At 36.8% G+C, this 21,459-nt stretch overlaps 1 protein-coding gene and 1 long non-coding RNA gene across 3 annotated transcripts in view; both read right to left on the bottom strand.

The window, feature by feature from the left end:
* Positions 1 to 21,459, bottom strand: part of LRMDA (leucine rich melanocyte differentiation associated) — a 673,598-nt gene that overhangs the window by 501,026 nt on the left and 151,113 nt on the right. The gene's annotated exons all lie outside the window — the stretch shown is intronic.
* LOC133207389 (uncharacterized) overlaps positions 1 to 21,459 on the bottom strand; it is a 66,411-nt gene that overhangs the window by 12,599 nt on the left and 32,353 nt on the right. For both annotated transcript variants that reach the window (XR_009724028.1, XR_009724029.1), the window contains exon 2: positions 3,449 to 3,586. This is a non-coding gene — a long non-coding RNA (uncharacterized LOC133207389). The remainder of the gene's footprint in view (positions 1 to 3,448; positions 3,587 to 21,459) is intronic.

Here is a 21,459-nt window from a genome sequence, read left to right as displayed (position 1 = left end):
TTTGTCTATACTGAGCCACTGTTTTTCTAGCTCCTTCCTGCCCTTACATCCTGAGCACCAAAATAAACTATGACCATATCAAATTGCTTAATGCTAGGCAAGTCAGTCCTCTAAAGATAAATAAATAAATCCTTGAGCTCACTTGTCATTTCCACTGTTATTCACCTTCTCCCCTGAATTCTCTTAAAGAAAGTTGGGGAAGGGGGAGGAGGGGGTGTTTTTAAGGTAACAAACCAGCTCTGACTTAGCCGGAACAACACATTATGCAAATACAACATGTAGGGTTGGTTGGATCAATACTACCATGCAAAATGCTAACTTCAAAACCTTTACCTCAGATGAAATATCTTTCCTGGAAAATAAGCACCAAAATAAAACGTTACAAGAACAGTACAAACAAAACTATTAAAGATCATAATGAGGTTGACAAGACTCCTTTCAATACTCAAAATAAATCCACCTTTCTTTAGTCATCCTTATCCTAACATGAAGATACTAATTTAACTGCATTCAGACGTACACTGGACTAACTCCGTACTTTGTGAAATTAGATGTTGGGATCTGAATAGATCAAAACTGGAAAAAATGCTAAGAGCTTGCTTTTAAATACCAGTTTTACCTGCAACTGAAAACAGTTCACCACCTGATAGATAATCATCAACGTTATGCTACATAAACTTGGCATACTTGTGATCATTAATACGTTTGTAGTTAAACAACTGTATATCAAGTTCTATTTTTGTTAGCTAAAAATGAGTAAATGAAACAGTATTAGTGTTTGGAATAGAAAGGGTGTATACAATTTCTTATCTCACCACAGAGGTAATTCAGAGATAAAGGGTGCAGGCACCCATCCTCTTGCAACACAAAAATGTTCACACTTGGACTGTTGTTTATTCACTGGTTACCATCCTGCCAAAACACAGCCTGGTGTACAACTGAAGGAGAGACAATAATCAGCACAAATGAGCTGTGCCTATACAATATAGAGTTAATGACTTACCATCACATTTTACATTGCCTTTAATAGTGAGCTAAATTGACATAAACTAACCCAAGTCAGATCAGTTTGATCCAAGTCTATTTTCTAAATAAGAGCCCTTTGTGATTGCCGGCAGCTCTGCACAGCCACTCGTACCAGTGACTGTGTGCTGGTGTCCTCCAGACAGAGCCAGACCACTGATCTATTGCTAGGCAGAGTAGAAAAAAGACCTTCTTTCTATTGAATGACTATTAAAAGACACAACTATTTCTTAACTCCTATTCACTCATTAAAAAAAAAATAATTTTTTTCATAAATATCTGTCTACCTCACCTTCCAGAGTGAAAATGAAATGTAACACATGCCCAAAATGTCAATGCCAGACTTATTTTTCCTTGTTAACTAAACCTTTACCAGTTGGTACTATTTATTTATAGCCTCCAAAGCAATAATAAACACAGAACTATGATTTACTTCGAGTCTTTCTATTATTAAAACACTTTGTCTTATTGTTTTATTGATTTACAATCTGTCCTACTTACTTTTTTAGCATCTGAAAACAATCAAGGCACAAAGCTGCAAAATGTTTAGACATTAATTGTTAAGAGACAGCATTTTATTCCAGGCTAGGGGTTTGAGTCCTCAACTGCTAGGCATTCTGGTACGGAAATGATTTATGGCCTTGTAGCAATAACGATGCGGCAGAGCCATTAACATATTGGCAGACCCTAGGATGGATTATCGACATTGATTATTTCATGGACCACTGATATCCATTTGTTAAGAGAAGCTCAAAGATGGCCTCTCCCTGACTGAAATCTTTTACGAGCAGACAGCATTTTAAGTATTAGGAACCTGGGATTTGGGCAATTTCCTCCCCCCACAACCCCAGACCCCCTTCTTTCCCCTTCCCCCTTCACACATTCTACCCCTGTATCCTCTTAGATTCTAACAAAAAGTGTCAAAAATTAAAAGTTCATTCGTCACTATGGTCTCAATTTCTCAACTCATCATAACCATGTCTTCTTTAAAAATTAATGATTGCCAGCATTTAGCCACTGGTTGTTGCTATGAAGATCTATGCAAAAAGCAAGGATCCCTATAGAGTGTGTGATATATGGAATTCTCTTTATTACTACAATAAAACTTACTGACATTTCAATACTTCTGCAAATAGCATTATAGTATCAATCTTCTGAATTAGGTTGAAAATTAAGTTGTAAATTAAAAGAAAGTGTACTTTGGAATACAACATGATATGTCACCTAGAAAAAGACCTTTGTGCATAACAGAGCTGAGCAGAAAAACTGAAAGATAAGCCCAGGTGCTTCTAAAGTGCCTATTTCATCATAAAGGATCTAGGTTATATTTTACAAGAAGAATACAGTCTGAAAGCCCTGATATTTCACCTCAGGAGAACAGATTCAGAATCTCTTTAAAAAAAGATGAATTTGACAGCATCAGCTCATTAGCAGAGATGCCAAAAAGCCTTTGCAAGGGACAGGTGGGAATTTAGGTAGGAGGAGGGTTGGAAGGGTGGGAAGAAAGAGGGAAAGATGAGAAGGGAAGGAACATGGTTTTAGTTTAGTATAGGGCCTTAGTGAAAATACTCTTCTTTCTTGAAATACATTTCCACCTACTTGCGTTACCAGAAAATAACAAATTATATCCACTATTACACTTGAGTTGTGCCAGAAAAGTGTTATATTTCAATCAAAGTATAATTTATAAATACCTTCACTTATGGACCTGTTTGAGACTCTTAATAACACAGGTTAATGGCTGAAAAATTAATTTCTGTGCCCCCCAAGACAGATCTTTCAGTATTTTCTAAAACAGGAGCCGCTAATGAGGTGATACATCAGGCTGAAATTCAAGCCAATATAAAAAAATGTATTCATGTTCACTGTGCGTAAACACAACCTAAAAAAAGTTGGTTTTCAATAGGAAAAAGTGCATACATTAACACCCATACAAGGAAGATGTTATACAGAAGAACAGCTACCAGAATGAAAAAAAAACCTCAGGCCTCCAGATCAATCCTATATATTCAGCAATCTTAATGGTAAACAGTTCCATTACCAACTCCTCTATTTTTAAGAGATTAAGGAGATGCAGTGTTCCCTGGATAAAACCACATGTCCCTTAGAGCAAGCAAGCAAATGAGATTGCAGCATTCCTTTTTTTTAGAAATATAGGATTATAGTATAAAAGTATTAGAAGCTGAAATATTCCTACTCACTAAATGGCTTCAACACTTAGTCACCAAGTGTTATAAAATCCAGAGAGTTATCATTTAGTTTATATTGCTCTCATGAAATGGCCATCTCTATTATCTTTTTTTTCACGTTTTGTATGAAGGGCATGACACACTTAAGGGTGAAAACGGATTTGTTTTTTTGTACATATCACCATCTTCCAAAAACTACCCAAAATATACGTAAGGAAAGGTACTATTGACCTTACCACACTTGAAAGAGCTGGAAACCCACATTACATCTGCAGACAAAAAGGAACTGCACCAGCATCAGTTAAGCAGTCAATCTGATCTGTTCATGTTGACACAAGAAAGTGCAAAAGTGCCCTAGGCCCAGTGACAAAAATCTGCAAAAAAAGCATTAATTTCCCAAGCTTTATACAAACCCAAAATAAGACAAGAATTCATCTACATATACAAAAATCACATGGTTTTACACAAGAATAATTTTTAACTATCTCACAATATTGTTCAGTCATGTTATTGGTTTGAAACTGTTGTGATATTCAATGCAATAACAGAGACTATACAGTATTCATCAACATAGACAAACTAGTCATCTTTAAAGGTTTACAATTATCATGCAGACAAAATGACCTCCAAATTTAAAGTAATCTCTGTTCTAGTTTGGAAAAATTATCATGACCATTCACATACCTAAATTTTAAACACACCACCCAGAAAAAAAGACACAAAACAGAACAAGCTTAGAAGATCAAATGAGTCTCTGATAAGTCAAAGACTTTTACAGCCTATATGCATAGTTCAAATGACATTTGTTTTATTTGATGGAATTCTGTTTTACAGTATTTGATGTGGCAAAATAAGATCTCAATGATGAGTCACTGAATCTACAGTTATAATTGCAAATCTGCAGTACCACGTTGAAATCCGTGCCACATCCATGGCTCTAAAAGTGATGCAATAACTACTAATACCGTTTAGCAATAGATCTATACAAATTTAAATGGACCGTGATTTCTCTATAGTGAACCCTCAGACACGCTGCACTCACCCTTGTTCTTATCACCTAAAACCATTAAACCACAGCTAGTATTAAAATGAAGCCTCTGTTCTGTTAGTTAACTTCTAAATGACTAATATACACAGAGAAGAAACACCTTTGAGAAACAGGCACGAAAGAAAGAAGTGACTCAGAGTCATGTTTGTGAGATTTTCACAGCTAATCACACACAAGACTGATTCACTGCTCACCTCGCTCTGTTCACTCATTTTTCATATCATACTTTTCACTGCCCCATCAGCCTGCTCCACCAAGGTCAAATGAAGGAAATGATAGCACACATACCACACAAAGATTTATTATAAACAGATCTGCTTTCTTCATACATGGACGAAATATGTTACTGACATTACTGTTTGTAAAAACTAAGGTAAGCAGTAGAGGCTATCAGATTAGATATGTAATAAATGTAAGAATTTCACTTAAAAGGGAATAATTTGTCTCTACTTATTTGCAGTGTCTGAAGTTTATTTTTTTTATCAGCAAGATCATAAATATTTCCAACATATCTAAAAATTATCACTGCCACAGAAGTTGAGTACTAGCAAGCCTTTTTTATTTTTCCTTCCTTTCTTATACTTTAATTTAAATATCAAATTTAGAGCATAAATTCCACGTCAACCATATTAACAAAGCAAAAGATTCCATGAATTTATGTATGGAACAATTATGAACAAATGCACACCCAGAAGACCAGACACAAAAATAGCCTGTTAACTACAAGGGCTGATCTGCAGCATGTTAATAACTAACAAAGCCAACTGATTTGGCTATCAGTAAGCTCCTCCTCAGAAAGCAGAGTGGTATTTCAGTATTTTAAATCAGGAGCTAACATGGTGAAGAACTAACGAGTTACCCACAAAATAGTTCTGAATTTGTCAAAGCGGCAGTAAAACGTCAAGTATCTTTCATTCCCCATCGAGAAGCCTATTTCAAAGATGCCAAAACTCCTGTGCACTTTAGTGCCTGGCATAGAAAGAGAAGATTCTATAAGACAGTATGGAAAAGAATAAATAAAACTGTCTTTTCACATTGCCTATGAATGACGACAGCATATCACTACACTCATTTTCTGAGAGTATTAACAATTTTACTAAAGAAAAGTTTATTAAAATTTACTGAACAGCTTTCCATAATGTAAACAAAACATTTAAGCACTGAGAGTGAAAAATGATCTATTTTTATAAAAGAACTAGATAGTTTTTTGATGCCTCCTCAGCTAAGCATAACAGAGAGATCCGTTTGTGCCATTAGTTTATTAGTTAGTGCTGACACCTAAATGGGATAACTACAAAAAGGATGACAGAAGAGTACACTAAATGCAGGGCCAACACATTCTATTTAGTACTTCCCACTAGTAGCACTGACAAAAATCATACTCCTATATTTACAGAAAGAGAGAGTATAAAAAATAAAACAATATGTGAAAGATGCAAAAAGTTTGCTGCAAACAGCAGATGAGTTACATGCACCCATGTTCCACATAGAAATTACTGACTCTTCAATCTACATTGAAGAGACATCATGACCAAATCCATTTCAATGAAATAATCCCAGTAAACCCTCAAACCAATAGTTACACTGAGGACAGGCCTCTAATCACACTTACCTAAATGACTGGCAACACTTTTTATTTATATTCTGATCATAAATATTATCTAGCAAATGAATTCATGTTCTTTCTCATACAACACAGGGGCCAATCCTGACAAAGCCTAAGGGGCTTATATCAGGGCTGCATATAGCTCTATTTACAGTAATATGTAACCTGACACACTCCCAAAAGAACTTGCCCAGAACAGTAAGAACCGTATTGGTTTGCTTTATAGTTAAAAAATATAGATAATAAATAAATCATACATCTAAATACCCAGGACACATGACTTGAAATTCCAGGTTCTTATTTTTCCTTTTCATTTTCAGTTTTAAAAAAATAAGGAAAATAGAGGATTACAAGTGGAGAAATTGCAGATCAGAGTTTCAGGTTTGTCTTCCTTAGAAGACGACTTCATACCAGAACAAGATTAAAAACCCCTTTCCACAGCATTGCTTCTTTGCAAGAACAGAGGATGCAGCAAATCCTCTCCTAATGTTAGGCAAATTACTTTAAAAAACAAAGTTAATGCAAAATCTGTAATCTAAATCAAAATCTCTCATGCCCTAAGAAACCAGTTACTACTTGTACTAAGAACAGCACCCATATTTGTCATACTGATAATCATACCTTTCCTAACCAGAAAGCTCTAAAAGACAAAGATTATCCACTTGCTTCCTCTCTTTCTAGAAATTCATAAGCATACACTGCATCAGATATACATCTCCTTCTTCTATCCATGTGATCAGAATTACCCTGATTTAAAGAGTTCTCAGAGAAAGTAAAGGGTAAAACAGCAGATGATAGAAATAGCTCCTATCAGCAGTTCCCATGCCTTACAAAGACATTCACAATGCATTCAGCAGTCCACATCTGGGAACCACTGTATGTGACCACAGGCTTCAAAAACAGACTAACAGATACGTTGTACAATGTGAACAATGCTAGTTTTTCCCACATAACTTCCATGCATCCTTACAAGTCCAAAATAATTCTCTGAAGATGTTTGAAGACTCTATTAATAAACACAAATTCTCCACTTTAAAGATGGCTGTGTGTTTCATGGACACTCTGGAAAACTCATCAGTAAAACCAATACACTACCATAATCTTAATAGCAACTTTTACATTGACATGCATAAGACTATATTGAATTTGTTAAGATTCAATTAAATGCATTAAATTACTATGTAAATAGCTGTTTTCAACAGATTACTGAAGCCAACAACTGAGGAACAGTTTCTCATTGATCAATTGTATCTTTCACATGTTTAAAGCACATCAGGGAACTACATGGAACGTCTTGTTAGCACAGCACATTCAGTTTCTTCATGAGGAGGAGGTAATAGCTTGGGCCAAATCATGTTCTTCGATGTGTCTGCATGACTCTACAGGAATCCCACTGCAGCCAACACAACCACCTAAAGTTGCCAGTAAAGGATAGCTTGGCCACTGTGTCGTACCTAAAACGTCATTTTTATTTGCATTATTTGCTGAAATGATATTTAAATTTCTAAAACTAAAGCAACTGACAAAATTAAGACCTACTGATCTACTCCAGTTTGGCAATTCAGATTTTTCTGCTTCTACATAAGCAATGAAATAATAAAAGCTACCTTGCAATCCTCTCTTGTAAATAAAATTTGGTAGTAGTCTAAAGCTACAGGTCTGTTTCTCTTAAAGCACACTACACTACTGTGGCTCTGCAAAGCTACATGAGTGAGAAAGCAACCGATTTTTTTTTTCTTTAGAAAGAAAACACACATAATGGGTTTCCTATTACTATGCATGTGAATGCAGTATCCAAAAGTGTGCCTCTAGCAGGAGCATAGTCTGTAAGGGAAATAAATATTTTTATTTAAGATAGCAAAAGCAACAATAACTGATTAAAGTGCATTTACTGTAAACCTTAAAATAACAGCTATGGAGAGAAAAAATATATTCTGTTCTAGCATTCTTTGTAAAGTATGAAAATACTTTATTTTGAAAATAATCAAGTGCTCCGTTTGAATTAACTGAGTGTGAGTGAATCTCAAGTATGGGGAGAAATTGCAATAAAAAGCACTAACAGGAATTTGTTAGCTCCTTCTGCTGCTTAGTTTCTTCATATATTTTAAGAAAATCTGCAAAGATGCAAAGAATCCTCCTGTGTTCGGTTAGCAGTAAGTAAATTGCTGTGGGCTCTGAGTGCTGGAATACTTTAGCAGGCAATTCCTCTCTGTCTTTCATTCTGTTTGTCTGTGTTAAATTCCCCCTCTGCCCTCATCCATTCTCACATCCAGTTCCCAGCTTTGTCCATCCATCAATCCACACACTTTGTCAGTGCTGACTTCATCCTGGCTCTCACAATCACATCCAAGCAAGGCTGCTGCCACAAGGGAGCTTTTCGCCTCCCATCTGCGTCTCCCTGATCTGCTGACTGAGGCCCTGACGCTTGTCGTTTTCTATTGCACAGGCAAGCAAAACCACTAATACTGAACCTGATTTCTATCGTGCAGCTTTTCACCTTTCCTATCGGGAAGAACAGAGAAAGAGAGAGACAGAAAGAGGAAGGGAGAGAGAGATGTTTGCTGAATTTTCTAAAACAATTCGTACTCTAGTCAGGTTGAGGCTCAATTCATCTTCAGCTTTACAAAACATCAATAGAAATCACAAGGAGAAAATGTATCACTAATTAAGGGTTGATAAGCTCTCTGTCAAGAGCACTTTAGGAGGGGAAAAAAACCTTACCGGCTTATACAGATTCTCTGCCAGCTGAAATCCATACAGCAGTTTCATGGCAACGTAAAGTTAAAATCTCATACAATTTCCTTGCATAAAACATGCTGCCTTAAAAGCAACATTCTGGGAAAATAACACACCAAAACCAGATGTGGCTTTATTCACAAGGTAATTTACAAAGATTTAATTTTCAACTGGAAAAACATAAGAACATGACTAAGGAAACAAATTGTTACCTAGCAATGAAGTGATATTAAATCATTCTTCAGTGTTTTGCCTGCTTCCTTTTCTCAGTTCAGAAGTGCAATATTCTAAGTATGCAACAACTCCTACTAGAATTTTTCTTCTAATTAGTACCAAGATACTTGCTAAAACATGGTGCTGCTTCTTAAAAAGATAATCACCTCAGCAATAGCTACAAATGACAAAGTTCTTCAAGCATTCCATTTGTGCACTGCAAAGCAGAAGCAGGGTGGAAGAGTACCTGTTATCACTAAATCAGTAGTTAAGCAAGCAAAAGCATTTTATTAAATGGAAATTAACTCATTTTCATCGTTATCATATACTTGACTCTACCCGTAAAAACAAACTGGAACACGAATATTTCCGACAGGTCATTTTAGGAACAGAAATATAAAGCTTGCATCAAATCACTCACTAAGGAACTAAAACCTTCCCACAAACAACTTCTATGTCCTGGTATAAATCTTTTTGCCTGATTGTGTTTCAGTTTACAAACTGCTCACTCGCAACAACTTTAGGAACACACTGTCTAGTTCACTGCTAATGAAATGCTTTTATAAATTTGAATGCAAGATCCTATTAGCATAAACATACGATTGCTATGCAAACTGTACAATGCACCCCAAATACTCTGGGAGTTGCTGACCTAGAAGAGGTTGGGTTTGGCCCTGGTTGTAATACTATCACCTTACTGCGAACTTCAGAAAATGCCACTGACTTCTCACTTCTCAAACACATACAACGAAGGGAGAAAAAAAAAATAAAATAAAAAAAAATCTAATAATTAGGCGATGACTTTTTCTCTCATTAAACCCCTTCCCTGAGGCATCAAACTGTTCTTTCCTCAAAGCCATACTGACACACCCAAGAACCACACATAGGTTTAATTATTATATCACATCTAATTTATCTAAAAATAACTAATAAAATAAAACTTAAACATCAAGCCAGTAAAAGAAAACACACAAAAGAAGAAAAAAGAGAGACGTGCAAGGGAATCTTAGCTAATGAAAGTAACGACCTTCTCCCAACATGCTTGTATTTGTGATGAGGGCCTTCCTGCTATACAACCTGTATTTCATTTCCCTTACTAGTAGAGACAGAACCCCAGAGGAACACCCCACTTTTATTTCCTGAATCATTGGCCTCAGATATGTTCAGGTATGATACAATAGAAATGAAAAGCAGCAGAAAAAAAGTCTTCTTTGCTGTGCTACTATACACATCAGACATCTCTAATTAGACAGCAACAAAATTTTATTAATAGGCTGGACATTATGGAATGAGCTTGTTATAAATGGGCCCTGTCAAAGCCTTATTCAGCTACCAAATGAGTATTCTCAGTTCACTGCTCGCATCTGAAGCATCACCGCTGCTGCCGGATAACAAATGATTGCTATTAACCGTATTGTTAGTAATGATGGCTGAAAACAAACAAAAACCCATAAATAACAGTCTACAGAAAAATTAACCCATAAACTTGATAGATATCCAGCTGAGAAATAATAAATGACACTTTGGATCCTGCTGGGAGAAGCTAGTGGTTTTTGTTTTCTTCTCTGTCATTAACGCATTTTCTGTACTAAAAATTAGATTCTGATATATAATTATCAATGCTTCCAGATATTAATTCTGCTATTGCTCTCTCCATTTCTCTGCTGGTTGGATGTAGTGTTATTCACAGATTACTCTGAGAAAACACATCAAACACTTAACAGAGCAGGTCAAAGTGACAAGCAGCTTTTGCTGACAACACCAACCTGCATAGCCTTTTTTACCCAGGACACAAAACAAATTTCTCATATTAATTAACTCTGGTTTCTTTGCAGCTTGAACAAATCTTTGCTATGTAATGTGAGCTAAGCATATTCCCAGCTGTCCTAAAGCAGGCTGTATTGAGGAGGAAGAACTGACATTTATTATCTTGCATTTATACAGTGAAATCCACATTTGTTAACATCCAAGAGAAACATGCCTATTTTCACAGCCAATTAAAACAAGTTTCTTTTTACCAGCTATAGCATCACTGGCACAGCAGTTGCTCTCTTCCTCTCCATTAAGGGAAGGGGAAAAAAAGAAAAGGCAAAAAAGACAAATACAAAAAACACTAGGATGTTTGCCAAAGACAAAAAAGCAGCCCTACTTTATTCAACAGAAGAAAATTTAATAAGAGTTATTCACCTGCCTCTTGAATGCAGAAACTTTGCGAGCTTTGCACACTAGCACAGCAATGAACAGGTCTTTATTAGATGTTAATACAACTTGATGAGGAAACACAGTGTAAGATTACCAAATAATTATGCATGACTACCTTGAAAATGTTTGCATACATGAGCAACTTGAAGGTATATTACCGATCTTGGTAAATCATTTGTAGCATCTAAAGCCCCAGTTGCAAACAAATCCCTATTCTGTTTTATACTGTTACAGAACAGGTCAGACATCTTCCTTTTCCCCTCCACACGCTCCCCAAAGACTTTACAGTTTAACTTCGCACCCCTGGACTAAAAGGTTGTTAACATGACCAAAGTTACATATGCATGTTACATTGGCAGTAACACTTCACATTTTCTGGTTCATGCTCTGTGCAGTTTGCAATAATTTTTTTAATACCACTCATAAGCCTTTTTTATAACGCATTTTTAACTATTTTGACATATATTCATATTTGACTTGCTGTATTTATAGCGACATTTAAGTTCACTCATTTGAGCAATGACTTTCAGTTCCTCAGAGTTCAATGAATAATATGCTTCAGAGTATTAAAGAAAAAAAGAAAAAAACCCTTAGGTAAACAAAACTAGAGGACATAAACAGATGTACATCACAGCTGCAAAGTATGAAGAATGCATAGTACGAAGCAGACAATTTTCTGGATAGTATTTCCTCCCCTTCCCCCATCTACAGTAAAGTACAGGAGAAGAATCAGAGCAACGTTTCTGGCAACAAGTTAGAAATTCCCTTAATTGCAATTATTCAAGGGAAATGGCTTGCTCGCTATTCGCATGTTCTTTTCCAATTAAACAGGTCTCCATTATGTTCATAACAGCATCTAAAGAAAAATGTTTTGGAAAACTATTTAAATAAATTAAAAACAAAGGTTGGAGGGAGTATTTCCTTCTCTGCATGCCTAGCTTTTAATTTCCACATTCTGTCCCCATGGCCATGTTTTGCTGATGACAGACTCTGACTGCAAATCCCATACCTGCTATCCACTACGTTTTCTCAGTATCTGGCACTGTGATATTAAATAACTATAAAACTAGAAAGCCAAAATAACTAAATCACCTGGCAGCCAATTTCTGAGAGTTAAACCACAAACCCGGAAAATGGTGGAGTGTGTTGAAATAATGTAAAGGAAACCCATAAATTCAAACTTTATGTTCTGTAAAGAACAAATATGAAAAAGGCATCAAAATAATGAAAGATTGTTTATGTATTCTGGCATGAAATGGGAATGTGTTATGAGAGAGAGCGCAATGGCAGAGACAGATCGACAGAGCTGACAGTGTGGTATTCATCCTGCATGGTACAGCAGACGTCCTGCTAGTGGCAGTCGACAGCGCAATAAATCAAGGGCTCTCGATGCTGTACCTACAGCTTATTACATCCAAGATGACAAATAAATAATAATCCCTGTCACAGCGGCCCTTTGCTCAAGGATTGAGCCTGAAACCTTTTGCTCATCACTCCTGGTCTTAAGTGAAAATACTAGAACAAGGGAATTGAAGGCCACGCTTTACTGAGCTCATGAAACACAAAGCAAGCTGGCCACAGGAATTAGAACCAAGCAGGAAAGGTCAAGTAGCAAGAAAGGATAAATATTTAAATAATCCTAGCAAAAAGATGGCAACATTTAACAGCTGTGAAACTGCAAGAGGCATGTAAAAACACAAGCCTCAAGTTAAGACCCCAAACAGTTGATACTGGTAGTCTTAACTTCCAGAGTTTCCCTTCTCTAATTATACATTAGCTCACTTACCTGCTGGAGTTTGCTTCCTGCACTGTCACCTAGTAGAAGAGCTGTACTCTCAAAGTGGGATGTTATGCAGGGAAACCACTTCCCCTTCTTCCCACCCCACCCCCCCCCAAACCAAACACTAAACCTTGAAAAAAGAGACTTGCATCTATATTTTTCACTTTTTAATATGCATTTATCTTCTTAAAATGCTTTTAACTTCTAGGACACCTTTGAGTTCTTCATACAAAAACAAATAAACAAACAAAACCAGAGTCAGTGCCAGAACTAATACTGCAGAGAGGTCTCATTTATCTCAGCTGGATCACCAACAATAAAAACACCTGCATGCAAGGTATCTTAAGTCCACCACCAAATGTGACACAGGTTTTCTTCTTCAAAATAAACAAGGATTTTTCCTTAGAGGTTGGCAAAATGTTAAAGTTAAAATATATTTACTTTTGAAGAAACATGGCAACACAGCAGAGTATATTGTGTTTACATCCACTTCATCTTTATCATTTAAATGTGCAATTGTCTTTTTAAGCAATAAAAAAGCACTTAATTAAACCAATGATATATCACAGACTCAGTCTCCAAATGTATATGCTTCTGTCACAAATCTCTTGCTCACTTACTTTATTTTTAAAGAAATAATATAAATTTCATTACATCCCTCAACAAAAGCTTGCCAATACAGCAAGTAGGATACTTCAAGGTATATTACAGCAGTACAAGTTGGATAACACATCATCAAAAACTGTGAACTTGCACTATCACATGCTGTGAGGTATCCTCCTTGAAAACACATAAGCTACTTGGAATCTTTCCTCTGATCATCACCAACTTTTTATACTTTTTCAGATATATTCCTTTTTAGCCAAGGATAATGGACAGTAAATAGCGTTAAGTCCATGTCTAATTTGTATGGTAGTGTCCATCCATAGTTTATATCTAAGATCTGGCACCTTTTGCCCTCTTTCTAGTTTTACCAGTTATGTTTGCTTATCGTCTCTTTCTAAACACTGCATATGCAAAACAGTGCACCTTCCACTAGACCAGGTTGCTCAAAGCCCTGTCCAACCTGGCCTTGAACACTTCCAAGAACGGGGCAGCTGCAACTTCTCTGGGCAACCTGTGCCAGTGTCTCACCACCCTCGTAGTGAGCTTCTAGTCTAAATCTAAATTTAATCTAATGTAATCTAATCTAAATATCCCCTCTTTCACTTCAAAATTATTTCCCCCTATCCCTACATGCCCTTGTTAAAGGTCCCTCTCTGGATTTCTTGTAGGCTCCCTTCAGGTAGTGGCCAACTGTCATATGGTCTCCCCTGAGACTTCTCTTCTTCAGGCTGAACAAGCCCAGCTCTCTCAGCCTGTCTTCATAGGATAATTGTTCCATCCCTCTGAGCATCTCTGTAGCCTCCTTGGTATTCAAGTGGGTCCACATCCCGCTTGTGCTGGGGGTCCCAGAACTAACAACAGTACTCCAGGCGGGGTCTCACAAAAGCAGAATAGAGGGGGAGGATCACCTCCCTCGACCTGATGGCCACGCTTCTTTTTACGTAGCCCAGCATACAGTTGGCTTTCTGCGATGCAAGTGCGCATTGCCAGCTCATCAAACACCACCCCCAAGTCCTTCTCAAGGCTGCTCTCAATGCAGTCTCTGCCCAATCTGTAGCTGTGCCTGGGATCTCCCCAACGCACATGCAGGACCTTACAATTGGCCTCGCTGAACTTCATGAGTTTCACACTGGCCACATTAAGGTCCCTCTGGATGGCATCCCTTCGCTCCAGCATGTCAACTGCACTGCACAGCTTAGTATTGTCAACAAACTCAACTACACATCAAGAAAAGGGACTTTTCAACTATGGCAAGAAGATATGATACAAGTATTTTTAACGACAAATGGAAAAAAATATTAAAACAAAAATCCCACCACAACATTTATATCTGTGGTCCCATGCATGCACCAGTTTCACACAACTAGCCAAATTAGCCATCACCTAGTGATCTCCCACCCTTGCTTGCCAAAGGTGACAAATATCACCACTTGGGCATCCTCTGGCTTGATAACCTTCATGGCTCAGTAAGGTACATTGTACCCCAATTTTAAAGTACAAATTTACCAACTTGTCTTTCTTTTCATCCTAAGCGGTGTTCTCCCAGTTGTATATCATCAACTCTGGCATCTTATAGTAAGCTTCTCATAGCAGGGGTATTTCTATTTTTCATCTTAAACTGGCTAAGAAAAAAAAAAAAAATCACACTGTGGGGGACTTTTCCCCCCTCACCCTCATTACTGCACGCTCTCAAATTTGCACCTTTTACAATCACATCCATCTCTTAGATATTCTGTCTAATACACAATTTTGGGGACAGAAGGTCATTTTCTTTAGTCTTTACAATTCCAAACTCAGTGAAATGCCTTTCTGGCTTAATCTCTCTGATACCTAAATATACTGAGATGAAGAAAGGAAGGTAATGATCAAGATATATAAACTAGGTCCAAACATTACCATATTTCAGAACTACATTGAAAAGCTATGCAACTTCAACAGGTTCTGATATAAAGGAGGCAAACAAAAGGTTGTTAACCAAGAAACAGAAACACAGCTTGTAACTGAAAAGCACATAAAATCCAAACTTTCATAGTTTTCGTAACTTTTATAGAGTTTGAATGCATACGTGGGAGATAAGGCTTCTTATTAGAGGTAATGTCTTTTTCTAGATAAACAGATACCATCGAGAATAGGTTGGGGGCTCAGAAGCCCGTAAGCCATTCCTCTTTTGACCATACGCTTTCTCCAAGCAATGTGTTTCAGTAAGAAGGTCTGAAATTAAAGGTATCCTCAGCATTGTCCTTGTAAGCCTTTCAGATCTCTGATATTTTAAAGAACGCTTTTCCCTTTCATGTTTTAAAAATTAACCATAATGAACAAAATCACTACCTATACAGAAATAAAGCACACAACTTCGTCCAGGACATAGCTCCTACTCACAGAGCACCAGAAAAAACCTTCATCTCCCAAATGCATTAAACCTCATTAACACCTGCAAAATGGGAATTTACCTTCTCTGTTACCAATCTGCAGCTGTGATATGAAATTACAAATAACCCTGAAAGCACAGTTCCAGTCACCTGGATCAGTATTTTACAACACCAGCAGGCAACTCAACTAAAACCATGCTGGGCTTAGCACTGCAAGCACAAGCAGCAGTACTGCAATTTTTAAATACAGTTCAAGACTAGGTCAAAGGTTCCCAATATCCCCAAGAAGATAAAGCTATGCCCTTCAGGACACAGGAAGCCCCTTCCAGCTTGACAATTCTAAAAGCTAATACACTAACAAAAGGAAAATGGTTGAGCCATGCTTTTACTTAAAATATCCTAGATATAAAGGATTAAATATTAGGACAAGACCTTGATAAATCCCAATTTATAACCTAAACTGCATACATATGTAGGAACAAAAATACTTGCTTAGAAGGATTTTTACTTCCACTGCAGTTCACAGAGACAGGGACAATACTTCTTCCTGGTGCTGAAGATCAATGATTGTCATCACACAAAGCACAAGACAATTATTGTGGAAGTTGAGAGAACTCCAAAATAGTTTTGAGAAAATAATAAAACACTATGCACATTTTATCCACACAGGTACACCTAAACAACAAATTATTTTAGGATATACTTTATACTTAATTACTTCTATGAGTAGGTTGGGATATTTTGTCAAAAACCCACCAAGCCTACTCTAGCTGTATTGAAACACTAAACAGTGAATGGCACTGCTAATGTTTTTATTTGAATAAATTATTACCCAACACAGCAACTATCAACATTTTAGAGAAGAAGAACATGGATTTCTGTAATTTCTCCAGCCCTAACGCTAGTGACTACTGGGAGCATTTAGTTATAAATTGGCTTTCAATAAAAGTAAAAGCTCCCAAAACAACAAAATGAAAAGACACAGCAGCTTAAATCAAGGAAGTCAATTTCCACATGCCGATCCTAAATATTTCATAGCCCTATTTTATTCTGACATTTGTAGATGACTAAAGTGTTACAAAGGAAATAAAATGCTGATTAAAGAGTTCACTGTCATAAAGGTTACTGAATTGTAAATGGCCCTTTCCATCTTCCTGTTAATAGGTACCCAGCTGTAAACATCATGAAGGATGTGACGGGAGGCCTGTGCTGCTCCTTTAGGAGTCGTATATACATTAATCACTGAATCACCAAGCCATGCTTAATTGCAAGTTGTATATCACACAAATCCACGGTAAGTAGAAGGAAACTCATTATTGCTGCTTCATAACTACTGGGTACTTCTCATTTTAACCTTCTCACACCTGGGACACTGTTGTTTTACAATGTGAATGCAGAAAAGGCATTAAGTCACTAATTATAGTAACACTGTATGTTACCCTGCTGTTTCACCATTTTTCTAAATAAAACTATGTACTAACTGAGAGAAAGTTGGTGGGGTTTTAGACTAGTTAATTGAATTTTAGAGTACTCTTTCATAGAGTAAAACACATGGAAAACCATTATTTCTTGACAGTTTAAAGAAGTGGTTAAGTGATAAAAGAAAAAAAACAAACAAACAAAAAAAAACAAACCAGCAATCCTCAACACTATATTTTGTTTTGACAAAATTATTTATTTAAATCCCCATCCAAGAGCACAATACTATTTAAAGGTCACGTAAAGAAAAATGAGTTTACACTCCAACAGAGCAAGCTTATCTGTCATGAAAGTGTAATGATGTGTTTATACTCTCACTGGTGTGTATATATTTTACAGGAAGATAAGAGATTTTGTGCAGGTGAAGTCTGACAAAAAAGAAAAGTGAAAAAAAAAATCTTGAGATATTTACAGTAATTGCTAAACCACTAATTTTCATTTCCCAGGTTCAATAGCCCCCACCACACCCATGGGTTTTCAGAAACTGTTGAGCACCACAGCACTGAAAATTCTACCATGCCATTTATCAGACACTTTATCAAAACACTGAAGATTTGCAGTGTTCTACACAGTTTGCATATCTGGATGCTAACAAGTGAGATGCCTTAATAAATAAAAAACAAGTTTCAGTTTGAACGTCGTTATAAGTCTTTTAATGCAATCTGTGAAACATTATATGTCCTGTTATATTGCTCAGCTAAAAGTATGTTTATTAATTGAAAATATTCAAAACAGCTCCATTATCAAGATAAACTCTATGCAACTAGTATCTTTTAAATGACATGTGACTCTTTCTTGTTCCCAGTTTTCAATTCCAATAGTAAACGCAATCAATGTTTTCCCAAACCTAAGGTTAAGATGTTCTTTAAACCAACTTTGCCCTAGGATATCCTTTCTGCTATCCCAACCCTCGTTACTTTTCTCCACTCCAGAAGAGGACTAACAGGCTCTTCCATTTTATCCTCAATGCACTCACGATTCCTTTTCAAATACATCTGAAGGATCTGCAAACTAACAAACTATGCCCCTTTTCTTAAAGATGAACGTGCACAAAGAACTCATGTTATGGCTTCTGAATCAACCAATCATCTGTACTAGCTAGTATCCATAGGCTACATGCTTCTTGGTGATTTAGATGTCAATATTACAATGCACCAAACACATACGAATTCACAAACTCCACAAAGCCCACCTTTAAAATACTTGGGCATTTTGGTTCATCATCCAATATATAACCAAGCTTTGAATCATACTTGACCATTTTCATCTTAGTTATTTAGCAGCTCTACAGTCACAGAGATTTCTCAGCTCTCCATGGCATTCAGTTGTAGAGATGCGCAAAAGAAAAAGAGAATCTGAGCCAAAAAAAAAAAAAAAACAGAAACTGACTGAAAATCTTTGATTAAAGATGTAGTAAATGGTTTTACTTGTGCCAACAGAGATTGCATTAGAGGGGAGAGGGTGGTGAAGAAAAGAAAGAATCCCAGGAAAATTTTTGCTTTCAGAAACCATATACTCAACGATACCCATACCTTGATCACGACAAGCAGAGCTTCACATGGTGCTATATCCAGCCTAAACATCCTTTAGCAAAGAGGATGATTTCCTCTGTTAAAAAGATGAAAGATAGAAAGACACGAGAAGTGGGGGTGAGGGGGTGGGTGTGAAAATAGATCATAGGCGTGTTCTCTTCCACTTGCAAAGGAAGCAGAAAAAGTGTCTTGATTAGAATCAAGAGTCAGAATTCAAAGCAGTTCTGAAGGTATTTGCATTTTGGAGATCAACAGTAACTTAATTAGAAAAGGGGAAACAATGAAAGGATGTTACATTGAATTTGCTGCAGGTATCTAAAAGGAATATTATACTAGCAAAGGGTTTGCTTTGTCCCCAGTTTGTGTACTGTTGTGAATGAATAAAAATGGTTCCTTTTATTCATTTCAAAATCAAATATATTCTTTATTTGAAATTATTTATTTTCCCAGATGTTTCAGCTTACAACAGTCCTGTTTTGGAGGGAGAAAGGTCTCACCCACCCAGTAAGCCCTCAAAGCACTCTCTGCAATGCTCAATACAGAACATGCAAGCAACAGTTAAAATGAAAGTTCCTTCTCCCCCTAGATTTCCATTTTTAAAAACAAGGGGGTTTCATAGTTTCTTTGTGCACAATACATGTGTTTAATACATACATAAGCAGAGACATACATGACCTAAAAAACACGTTTAATACAATAGATGTGTGTCTCAACACTGGAACTGTGCACAAAAGTTCACGTATAAAACCAGAAAAAGCATGACAATAAATGATACTTCACTGACTGATACCTAACCCAAAGTCAGTACCTCTGACCTATACCCTCACTCTGTCTTTTATTTCTAGTATCAGCTTTTCAATACCTCAGTCTGTTCAGTATACATCAAAAACAGCACAATAATTTCCACTACCTGGTAGGTTCAGTCTGAAAGCTTAATCCATCACTCTAAAACAGTACTCAGAAAATTTCAGATAGGAAGTGCTTCATTAAATCTGAAAAGCAATTGTTCTGTGTATGTCTCTTGCATTTTGTCCCATCTTTATGCACTCCATAAGATTCACTCAAAATTACATTAATTTTGAGCATACCATTTGGACACTACTAGTCAGGAGAAAAAAACTGTGGCCGTGATCCACCAGAAGTTTTAAACAACACACTGCAGTTAAAAAAAAAAATAAAATATTAAAAAGCTGACATTATGAGAACACAAAATGACATCTTAAAATAATTTCAAAAAAGTTTCTGGTGTGGCTTTTTGGTTAGGGTGGTTTGTTTTGTTTTTTTTTGGTTGGTTTCTTTAAGAATCTTAGAACAGGAAATTATTCTAATGAAACACGTTATGGGCTGCACACTATGTAGTTGAACACTTATGTACCAGATGACCTACAAAGCACATCATGCTGACTTCCTCTCGGAACACGCACATGGATATCTTCTGCTGTAAATTAAATGCTGGTCTCCCTCATTTAATTAGCTGTATATGTGTGAAAATACCAAGTACACAAAAACTGGGATTCTAATTGCTGCTATTCTGAGACATCCAAAAAGTCCTTGTCTCTTGTATGGACTGCCACATTATCTAGAAATTTCTAAGAAGTTTTTTTAATTAAAAAAATTAAAAAAAGGAATGCAATACAATAGATATATAGATTTTGCATCTGCTTATTTTATGGAAATTACATATTTAGAAAGAAAAAAAAGATTGTTTATACAGTAGTGCAATTGGATACAAAGTGACTGAAATTTTACATTCAATGGATTTGATTTGCTGCTTCATCCTGCTCATGACTAACAAATTTGGTTAAAACAGGTTGGTGAGGTGAGTTTCAGAACTTGGTAAAATTTCCTGAAGGCTGTAGCAAACCTTGAAAACTGAAAGAAAATAATTACTAAGCATAAGACATTATTTAACATTAACATTATTTTATTATTAAAAGTATCTGAAAATCTCTACCCAACCAAATTTGAGGAATCCTAACGATTGAGAATTTACTGATAACATTATGTACAAAACATTAGATTTACCCACATTTCTATTTTTTTCAGGGTTTTCCCCATGTTAATCCAAGGCCAAAAGGGTTGGGAGTGAGAAAGCAGAGAAAGACTAGGACTCCACAGATTACAGTCCAAAGCAGATCTATGGTTTCTTAGGTATAGTCTTCTGTGGTATACTGCAAATCTTCTTCCTGCAGCTGTGCCAGCTTCTGCACTGTTCACTCACCAACAAACATGGGTATCACACAGACTTATCCTGGAAGGGATGCTGTCCTGGGTTTAGCAGTAGCAGTCATTTTTCTCTTTCTTGGTAGCTGGTGCAGTGCTGTGTTTTGACTTTCGCGCTGGGAACAGAGCTGATAAAAACGATATTTTGGCTTGGCCAAGGACTTTGTGAGCCTCATGCTCTGCCAGGGAGGAGGGGAAGCCGTGAGGAAGCAGAGACAGGACACCTGACCCAAACTGACCAGGGAGGTATTCCACACCACAGCATGTCATGCCCAGGATGTAACTGGGAGAGTTCCCCGGAAGGGCTAGTGGACTGCAGGGTTGGAGGAGGTATCAGTTGGTGCTTGGTCGGGCTGGGAGGGCGAGTTATCGGTCGCCTGGTGATGAGGTGTTGTATTCTCTTCCCTTGTTATTTCCTTTATCATTACTATTATTGGTGGTAGCAGGAGTGAT

Source organism: Neopsephotus bourkii, unplaced genomic scaffold (genome assembly GCF_033783945.1).
Source record: "Neopsephotus bourkii isolate Nb327-2 ecotype Australia unplaced genomic scaffold, CSIRO-AGI_Nbou_v1 NB_196, whole genome shotgun sequence".
In the NCBI taxonomy this organism is placed as follows: domain Eukaryota; kingdom Metazoa; phylum Chordata; class Aves; order Psittaciformes; family Psittacidae; genus Neopsephotus; species Neopsephotus bourkii.
The sequence above is the reverse complement of the archived record's forward strand: the minus strand, read 5'-3'. Positions and strand labels throughout refer to the sequence as shown.